Below are 10,337 nucleotides of genomic sequence, written 5' to 3' on the forward strand. Positions count from 1 at the left end.
AAAAGATGACCCTCAAAACTCCAATAACTTCCTCACTTGTTTTACCACATTGATAAATGTGAGCAATTTTATGAGGGGAAAAAAGAGGTGAGAGAAGGAAAAAAGGAAATAAAATTAAATTTAGTCTAGTTGGCAAGGAATGTTAAATGTAGCAATAAAATATGTCCCATATATATGATGTGGGTGACACATTACATCCTGTTTGAATCTGTTCTGTTTCTCATAGGGGTGGAAAAATCCCTCTCTTAGTAAATCACACTGCAATTTCACTTTTCTCACATCTCAGAATCCAATGTTCTGTTCTGAAGTGTGTTTTCTGCCACAGGGTTTCAAACTGTTTTAACTTCATTTTTTTTCTCACTCAGTATATAGAACCTTTTTTTGTCTTAACCAGTGAGCATGTTCCGGCAACTTGTGTCGTGTCCAGATGTGTCTCAATGTGCCAGATTGCTTATACTTGTATTAGCGTCCCTTATTCCTTTCAGTTGTTGTTTTTCCTGGAAGTCACATCCACCCCAGCCATGCCAAGACAGTTTATTGTCATTTACAGTACATTTTATTCCTGAGGACATGACATTTGCATCCATCATGGCCTCCACTTTCCACCAGGCAAATCATTTGCTAATAGCAAAAATGATATTAAAAATATATTTCCTCTGCTCTCTTTAAGTTTTGGATTTGGTTTAACTTTTTTTTGTTTTTTTTTGTTTTATACTATGCCAAAGAATTTAAAATGTAGATAATATCTCTTCAGCCTGTATTAAAGCTGGGTATTGTGTGAACAAAATACATAAAATTGGTGTAATGAAAAGACAGAGTATTTGTCTTTCTTCTCTATTCATTTCCAGAGAGGTATAAATACATTGTGACCAAGGGCGTAGGTTTGGTCTCAACATTGGTCATGACGATATGGCATAACCTGCATGTACACTTTTTGCCCGGGACGGGACATTCATGATTATCAATGCAAAATAAAACGGTATTCTCTTATACTAACTTTTATGTGTATTGTTTCAGCCTACACTGCTCAATTTAAAACATTGTTTTCAAAAACTACAAAAGAAACATTTTTGAAAACTTCCCGAAAAAATGTCCGGATTTTATTAGCCAATTTAAATTGCATTATTTGAACATAAATTATATTAGCATACACAATAAATACAAGCTTGTTAATCATCTCTTAACTATCCAAGAATTTAAAAAAATAAACATTTGTCTTAAGACCACTCAACATTGTCTCAGTAAAGAAATGAAATATAACTGAAAAAACTTCTTAAACAGGAGATAGCAAAATTAAATAAAAATGGAGCTGTCTTTCAGGTAAAACATTACTGCTTTTGTCCACAAGCACAGCCTAACTCAATAAAAAAATGAAAGCTCCTGAGGGCTATTTTAAGACCACATAAATAAAATAAAAAGTACAATTGGGCAGAAAAGGGTAAACCTCGGTTCACTACATTTCTCACTGTTAATTTAACGTGAACAGTAGAAAACACATTAAGAACTCTTCTCTCTAAGCATTTTCCTACTTTTTTAGTTTTGCAGATTTGCAAGTTTGCACAGTTTAATGTTATGCTAACTCTGATGCAGGTCAGACTTTCAGTCGCAAAATTAGTGGTGTGTTCCCCACTTCCACAACGTTGACGTCTTTTTATATTTTTTACAGTGGATGCTGCTGGCTGGAAAAAAAAAAATCTAATATCCCTAATATCTCTAATATCTAATGTGTGTGTGTGTGTGTGTGTGTGGGTCAAGTCATCAGCAAATTAAATGTATGTTTAGTTGGGGGAAAAATGGACCGGCACATTCAGCCAGTGAAAAGAGGTACATGTAAGTCTGAACATAATAAAAATAATTCACTTAATGATGGTGGGGTGAATTACAACAATCAAAACATATGGGTAGACAATATAAATGACCTATATAACTGAAGACATTATATAACGAAAATCAGGTTGCTTAAAAGTTGCTGAGGACAGTTTCAACATCCTGAAAAGTTGGTAGTGTTTTGTCCCAACCATCCTTATGCAACCCCATGCACTTGATTGTGACCATTCTGAAAACAATGACACCAACCAGCAAATTATACAAACATTTATTACGACCATGGATAGCCTGTAGGATACTGTATCTCTGCTGACTTTGGCTTTGATCTGAGAGGACATTCAGAACAAAACACAGCTATTGGCAAGAGTCTTGGATTACCATAAACTGCATGATTTTGCGAGATGGGCGGAAAGTGGAGTTGGAGAAAAAAATGACACGAACAGAACACTGTAAGTTGAAAAATAAAATAAAATCTAGTATTCAAACTGTGAAACCAAACTCTAAAGATCATTAAAAAAAAAAAAATAAAAAACATGATTTGTGATCGTGCAATTGGAGAACACTTGACAAACAGGAAAAGGACTTTACGCTTGTGTTGTTTTAATGGCTTCTTATGGAATCCAATGAGCACTCTATGTCATACTGAGTTAAAGGAGGGCAATGTTGAAGGTCAGCACTGCCCTGAAATGTGTTGTTCTTCATTACAGGGCTTGACAATCTGCTGAAGCTACAGTATGTGTGAACTTCACAAATCAGATCAACTAAGATTTAAACAATCAAATGTTGTTTCGGCATTCATGAGGTGTAACAGTACTCCACTGATATACGGGTGTAGCTGAAAATAGACAAAGAAAAAAAAGGTAATTTTTCTTTCAACGCAACCTTAATTTATCCCCGCCAATGTTATTTCCATGCTAGGTTACTGATCATTGTATTTATATTTGTTTGTCTTTTTGTATGACTCACCACAACAGTATCTCTTGAAGGTAAAATAAAAAAGGAATGAGAACATTTGTTTTCAAAACATGATGTAGTATTATGTAGACTCGAGTAATGGTCTGGTAGAAAATACTGCAGTGCTTTTTTCCCCTTCTACCTTAAAAATTAGATCACAACGGGTAAATTGTTACGTTATTTTTTGCCAAATGTTGCCATTTATTTAGGTGGAACTGGAACTGTTTTGCTTTTGTACTTGTTTGCTCTGACAGAAACACACATCTTCATCCTAATGACCCCAAAAAAAAACGTTTCTAGGCCTTGTCTGCTTCGTCATCTGATGGTGTGCAGCAAATTATCAACCACTGTGTTGACATCTGTGAGCAACAAATAATGCTGAAATGTACCGGTAAATAGTTTTTGTTTCCCCTTCTTATTTTTTTTTTTTTTTTTTTTTTTTTTTTTTGTGTCAGATTCATATTTTTTAAGCGCTTCGTTCAAGATATTCCCCAACAACAACAGCTTCACCAAGTTCATAATTGGTCTCTACACCAGCTTCGTCATCCTCCTTTTATCTGGCGTATGGCATCATTAACACAGTCCAACACAGCCATCATTAACGTCGACCTCTGTTTGACTTCTACATGATCGACAGCTGTTTTGCACCTTACCACACAAACTATTTCAAATGTGACTGCAAAAAATGATTTGATGCCTAGATAACTATTTCCAATTAATATTATTTTAGGATTATGACTTGCGTCATAAGCTGCCAAGGAAAATACGGATATAGCCTCCTGATAGATTGTTCTGAAAATTGATTAGGGCTAATTATCTTTCACATTTGACTCTTGTCAAAATAGCATCACATTTTAAATGTCAATAAATAATAATGTTTCTGTATTCATTTCAGACAAATCTGTCTTAAATTGTATTTCTCTGTCTTGCTGAAGGGGAGCTATGCAGTTGTCATAAATTAGATCAAGACACTGACCTGTCTCAATTTTCATAATTTCTCCCTCAGAGGTCATTTTGACCAAAACTATAATGGTGATATAATAAGAATCAATTATGTCATTTCATGTAGCGCAAATAGAGTATGACCTTTCAAGTCACAGCAATAATCAATCCATACGAGTCCTCCTGCCCTGTAGGATGTGCACTGGCCTAAAGGTCATTGCTACCATGCAATAACAAAGATTAATTATTTGTCTGGTATCGAGGAGCCTGTATAGAGGTATGGGTTTTAACTCGCTCGCAAGGTTAAGTCGTGTTGCTTGATGTGTTTGAGCAACGTTAAGTAGGCAACTGGTCCTCTAAAAATTGGTTTCTCAAGAAAACAACACCTTCAAAAAGAATACTTTCTTTCACTTTATTTTTTGTAGCGAGTTAACTGATATACTAAAATCATATCATCATCATACCCATATCATCTTTATTAATGTAACCTGCAAAAAAAGTAACTGAACAAATAAAATCTTATTAACTATAAGGATTATTTTTTAAATCATTTTATGTAGGCAAAATTGAAATTTATATTATTCTTCTGTATGACAGAAATAACCATGGCTGAGATTTGCAACACCTTCTCACACTTTGCAAATGCCAAAATTATAAGTATATATAGTATACAGCAAATTCTAGGCGCTGTTCATTTACAGAAAAGACCACGGACACAGACGGCTTTCATGAAAGACTGATGACACTATTCTTATGTGCGTCTTGAATGGGATATGTACAGTGGGACCTCATAATTGGTCCAACTCCCTCAGAAATGTGCCCTGACTCCTTCTGCCTCCTCAAATGGTATTTTGCACACAGTAGATATAATTTCCAACAATCCATTAGAGACACACCTTTGCACATGCACAATAATTTGGTATTCCCTTACTTCAGAACTTTATGGGTCAGTCATTTGCAGAGGCCTAAAACATATACTGCGATTTTAAAATACCCTTGAGGCTTTAATGACTTTTCCGTAGAAGGGCTATGTGTCATGAACCCCATTATTTAAGAAACTTAAAAGGCAAACTTTTACATCATTTGTGGCCCTGACTGATTTGTCATCAATACATAAAATACTTACATCAAAAACAAGTTTTCTTTGAGTTATAGCAGAAATGTTTTTCAAATTTGCAATCAATATTGAAGCACCAATTAACTGAAGAGCCTGGTTAAAAATAGTGTCACCCTCAACACACAACCAATCCATCCAAGCCAACATCTGACAGTTCACTCAGCTAGGGACCACTAGGTCATGCCACTGACAGCCCATCACTTTACCTATAATTATTGATCCAAAAAGGCTTGAACCACAACTGACCTTCATGCACTATTTCACTAACTCTCCATCTATCTGCAAGACAGAGCATGGGAAAGACTATGTTAAAAAAAAAAAAGAAAAAACACATTGATGCAGCAACTATTCTCTTATTCAATTTTCACAATACCATACACGCACAGGGGAGTCTGAAATACCATATTTCCTTGATGTTAGCTGATCGAGAGCGCTGGTTTGGCTGGTAAATCCTTATGAAGCAAATATCTAGAAAATGTTTTTGTAAAATATGGTACTTTAGCTGTATAACATTGATAGAGCATTAAAGAGGCGTTTGGACTCACTTTGAATCTCCACCCTGCACTGTAGCATGTATAAACTCGCTCAAAAGTGTGGAATTCCACGCATCATGAAAATTTTGAGGAAATAAGAAATTTGGCAGCATCCTAAAAAAATAATAATAATGAAATAAAAAATATAACTTGCGTTCAACATTAGGTATCTTTATGAGATGAAAACAAGGACGTAGGTTTGCGTACGGACGGTATGGACATAACACTACCAACTTTTTAGGATGCACAAATTATCACCACCAACTTTTAAGCAACCTTATTTGCATCATATAATGCTTTCAGTTGTATAGGTAATTTAGATTGCCAGCAGCAGCCAGTCTAAGTAATGAAAAAATACGTCAATGTTGTGGAGGTGGGGAACACGCCACTAATTTTGCTACTGAAAGTCCGACCGATTTAGTGGAACATTAATCTGTGTGAATTTGCTAACCTGCAAAAATTGAGTAAGAAGTTGCTTAGAGAGAAGTGTCCTCTTGTATGTGTTTTCTACTGTAACGTTAATTAAACTGTGAGAAATATAGTGAACCAAGGTTTACCCCCTTCTCCCCAATTTTCATTTATATTTTTTTTATGTGGTCTTAAAGCAGCCCAAATGAGCTTTCATTTTTGGTGCGTTTGACTGTGCTTATGGACAAAAGCAGTAGTGTTTTACCTGAAGGAAGGCTCCATATTTATTTATTTTTGTTATTCCCACAAGTTTTTTTCAGTTATATTTAATTTATTTAGACAGACAATGGTGAGTGGTCTTAAGAAAAATTTTATTTTTTTGCATTCCTGAATAGTTAAGAGATTATGAACAAGTTTGTATTTATTGTATATGTTAATACAAGTTATGTTCAAATATTGCAATTTAAATTTATAAATAAAATCCAGACATTTTTTCTGGAAGTTTTCAAAATGTTTCTTTCGTAGTTTTTGAAAACAAAGGTTTGACTCGAATGGTGTGTCACTTAAACCAGTGTTTTTCAACCCTTTTTGAGTCACGGCACTTTTTTACATTGGAAAAAATCTCGCGGCACACAACAAATCAAAAATGTTCCAAAATTACTTTCTGTACAGTACCTGTATATTCAATGAAAAAATTATTTCTCAGTATTCATACTTACACAGTGGGAAGCCTGTTTGGATGAACACAAAGCCGATATTCTGGAAGGAATCTTCTTCAACAACTCTCAGTCTCTCTCTGTTTTTCAAAAGCTCAGAATTATCAGACAGAAGGACTTTAGCAATGTCTTTAACTACATCAGGGCTGAGCATCTCGCTGACAATGGCTTTACAGGCAGGTGGTATTAATTTCTCTGCCACTGTGTGGGACTTTTTAAATTTAGCAACAAGCCTCTGTAGATTTTCCTCCAAAAAGTTTTTTTTTTCTCTGTGTTTTCACAAAGGCGAACAAAATAGTCCATCGACTTTTTTTGAAGCAATGGGTGTTTCATTTGGAGATGACCTTTAAGCTTGCTTGGCACCATGGCGCTGTTGCAGAGCTGCTCGTGTCGCGTTCAAGAACTACTCGGATTTCTAGCCATCAGCAACCTTGCTGTCCTCGACACGTGACGAGTCTAATCAAATGATGTACAGTAGACATGCTGGGGATCACATTGTCGCGGACAGCAAGGTGGCTAGAAATCCGAGCAGTTTCTTAACGCGACACAAGCAATACCTCGCTCATCTGCACACGACCGAGAACTTTCTACTTACTCCTTCCTTCCTACTGCAACTCCGCCCGACGACATTAAGAAAAAAAAAAATGCGATATTGGATAATTTCTCGCGGTACACCTGATGATCTTTCACGGCACACTAGTGTGCCGCGGCACACCGGTAGAAAAACGCTGACCTAAACCAATACATATTAAAGTTAGTATAAGTCAGTACAGATTTATTTTTGCATTGATCATTTAGCCTATCAATTAATTAGGTTCATATTCGTGAGAAATCTAGCCCTGAACCCGGTTCATCCAATCTGTTTGGTCTTATTAATGTCCCGTCCCCAGCAAAAAGTATACATGCAGGTTATGCTGTTATGCCGTCCCTACCAATGTTGAGACCAAACCTACGCCCTTGGATGAAACAGAAATCATAGCAGGTCAATTATATATTTAATATAAAATAACTAAATAAACAAGCAGGAGCCTTACCGGGGGGGGGGGGGGGGGGGGGGCAGTGCCCACCCACTGACACGCTCTGCCCACCCAAAGAAAACTGAATGTAGTACTACCGCCAGTCTGAGCACCGCGTATGGTATCCCATTCATATAGTACTGATGTGTTCTAAGTTTTAACCTTTGCGTTGTTACCTCCTCTTACACCTTAAAAAAAAAGAAAAAAAGAAATGAAATGTTGTTTTTGTTCCTAGGGGGCGCTACACACATTTATTCACATATATATATTTTTTTAATTTTATCGAAGTTTTCACCAGTGTTCACCTAATTGTTGAGTTTGGTGACTTTTGAAGCATTCTGAGGGGGTCAAAGTAGGGCTCAAAGCGCCGGTGGGACAAATAATGACTGCTAGGGGGCGCTACATAGTGTATTTGGAATTTGTCTTTACACGGTATCCAAGATTGCACCTGTCTTGACCTGCCTGCCGATTTTGGTGCATTTTGAAGCATTCTAAGGAGGTCAAATTGAGCTCAAAGGGGCTGCGGAACAAAGAGTAACTATACTGTAATAGTAATAAAACCGAGGAACCACAATAGGTTACCTAAAAAAATATTGTCACCTGCATGTCCATACTGTTCAGTTATGGATGTGTTCTAAGTCAAATAAAATCAAACCAACTTTTATTTGTTTAGACCAAATCACAAAAACAGTTATCTCAAGGAGAAAACAAAACATGTTTCAAGGTGCAGTAGCTCTACGCTGGATTTCGACCTACTTGAGCATTGTAGTTTTTTATTTTTTTAATTTAATTAATTTTTTTTTTGCCCCCCTCCCCCTATGGAGATAGAATAGTGCCAAAAGAAGTGAGGTTGTAAAATGAAAATTCTTCCTGTAAAATGACCATTTTTAACTAAAAAACACTTGTATTACCGACTTTTTCCTTTTGTAATAAACATGAAAAAAACACAATGTAAAAAATACATTATACAAGTGTTTTTTTTCCAATTACAAGTGATTTTTTTTGTTCTACGGGTGTTTTTTCTTAGCTACAGGTTAAAAAGTTTTGTCTCACCCTTGTCGCGTTTTATGAGACAAAAAAAATACTCGTAACCTAGTTTTAAAATAAAAACATACCTGTAAAATGACTCATCTTAACTAAAAAACACTTGTATTTTAACTAAAAAAACACTTGTATTTCCAAATTTTTTCGTTGTGAAATAAACATGAAAAAACAATATTATAAAATTTCTTCAAGTGTTTTTTTTCCTCATTTACAAGTGATTTTTTTTGTTCTACGGGTGTTTTTTCTTAGCTACAGGTTAAAAAGTTTTGTCTCACCCTTGTCGCGTTTTATGAGACAAAAAAAATACTTGTAACCTAGTTTTAAAATAAAAACATACCTGTAAAATGACTCATCTTAACTAAAAAACACTTGTATTTTAACTAAAAAAACACTTGTATTTCCAAATTTTTCGTTGTGAAATAAACATGAAAAAACAATATTAAAAAATTTCTTCAAGTGTTTTTTTCCCCCATTTACAAGTGATTTTTTTATTTTTCTACAGGTGTTTTTTTCTTTGCTACAGGTGAAAAAGTTTCGTCTCACCCCTTGTGGCGTTTTCTGAGACAAAAGTCACTTGTAACCAAAGATGAAAAAATCTACTTGTACATCGAAATAATATGTTGTAAAACACAAAAATATCATTCCAAGTCGTGGTCAAAAGAAGACGTTAGTTAAGAAAGAACACAATCTAGTGAATAGTTCTTCGGGTGTTTTATCTTTAATAATCTACAAGTGTTTTCTGAGCATGTACAACTAAATAAATTTCGGCCCAAGCATGTGATGTGAGGCAAAATTCAGACCAATCGGAACGGCGATTGTTCAGGAGGAGGGCGGGACACACCATTGCCGACCTGCTCCTTCTTGCTTTATTCATCACGGCAGAGTACGACAGAAATGGCAGAGCTGCTCTGCCATTTCTGTCGTACTCTGCCGTAATGGCCGAAATGGCAGAGCTGCTCTGCCATTTCTGTCGTACTCTGCCGTGATGAATAAAGCAAGAAGGAGCAGGTCGGCAATGGTGTGTCCCGCCCTCCTCCTGAACAATCGCCGTTCCGATTGGTCTGAATTTTGCCTCACATCACATGCTTGGGCCGAAATTTAGTTGTACATGCTCAGAAAACACTTGTAGATTATTAAAGATAAAACACCCGAAGAACTATTCACTAGATTGTGTTCTTTCTTAACTAACGTCTTCTTTTGACCACGACTTGGAATGATATTTTTGTGTTTTACAACATATTATTTCGATGTACAAGTAGATTTTTTCATCTTTGGTTACAAGTGACTTTTGTCTCAGAAAACGCCACAAGGGGTGAGACGAAACTTTTTCACCTGTAGCAAAGAAAAAAACACCTGTAGAAAAATAAAAAAATCACTTGTAAATGGGGGAAAAAAACACTTGAAGAAATTTTTTAATATTGTTTTTTCATGTTTATTTCACAACGAAAAATTTGGAAATACAAGTGTTTTTTTAGTTAAAATACAAGTGTTTTTTAGTTAAGATGAGTCATTTTACAGGTATGTTTTTATTTTAAAACTAGGTTACAAGTATTTTTTTTGTCTCATAAAACGCGACAAGGGTGAGACAAAACTTTTTAACCTGTAGCTAAGAAAAAACACCCGTAGAACAAAAAAAATCACTTGTAAATGAGGAAAAAAACACTTGAAGAAATTTTATAATATTGTTTTTTCATGTTTATTTCACAACGAAAAAATTTGGAAATACAAGTGTTTTTTTAGTTAAAATACAAGTGTTTTTTAGTTAAGATGAGTCATTTTA

Source organism: Corythoichthys intestinalis, chromosome 3, assembly GCF_030265065.1.
Source record: "Corythoichthys intestinalis isolate RoL2023-P3 chromosome 3, ASM3026506v1, whole genome shotgun sequence".
In the NCBI taxonomy this organism is placed as follows: Eukaryota; Metazoa; Chordata; class Actinopteri; order Syngnathiformes; family Syngnathidae; genus Corythoichthys; species Corythoichthys intestinalis.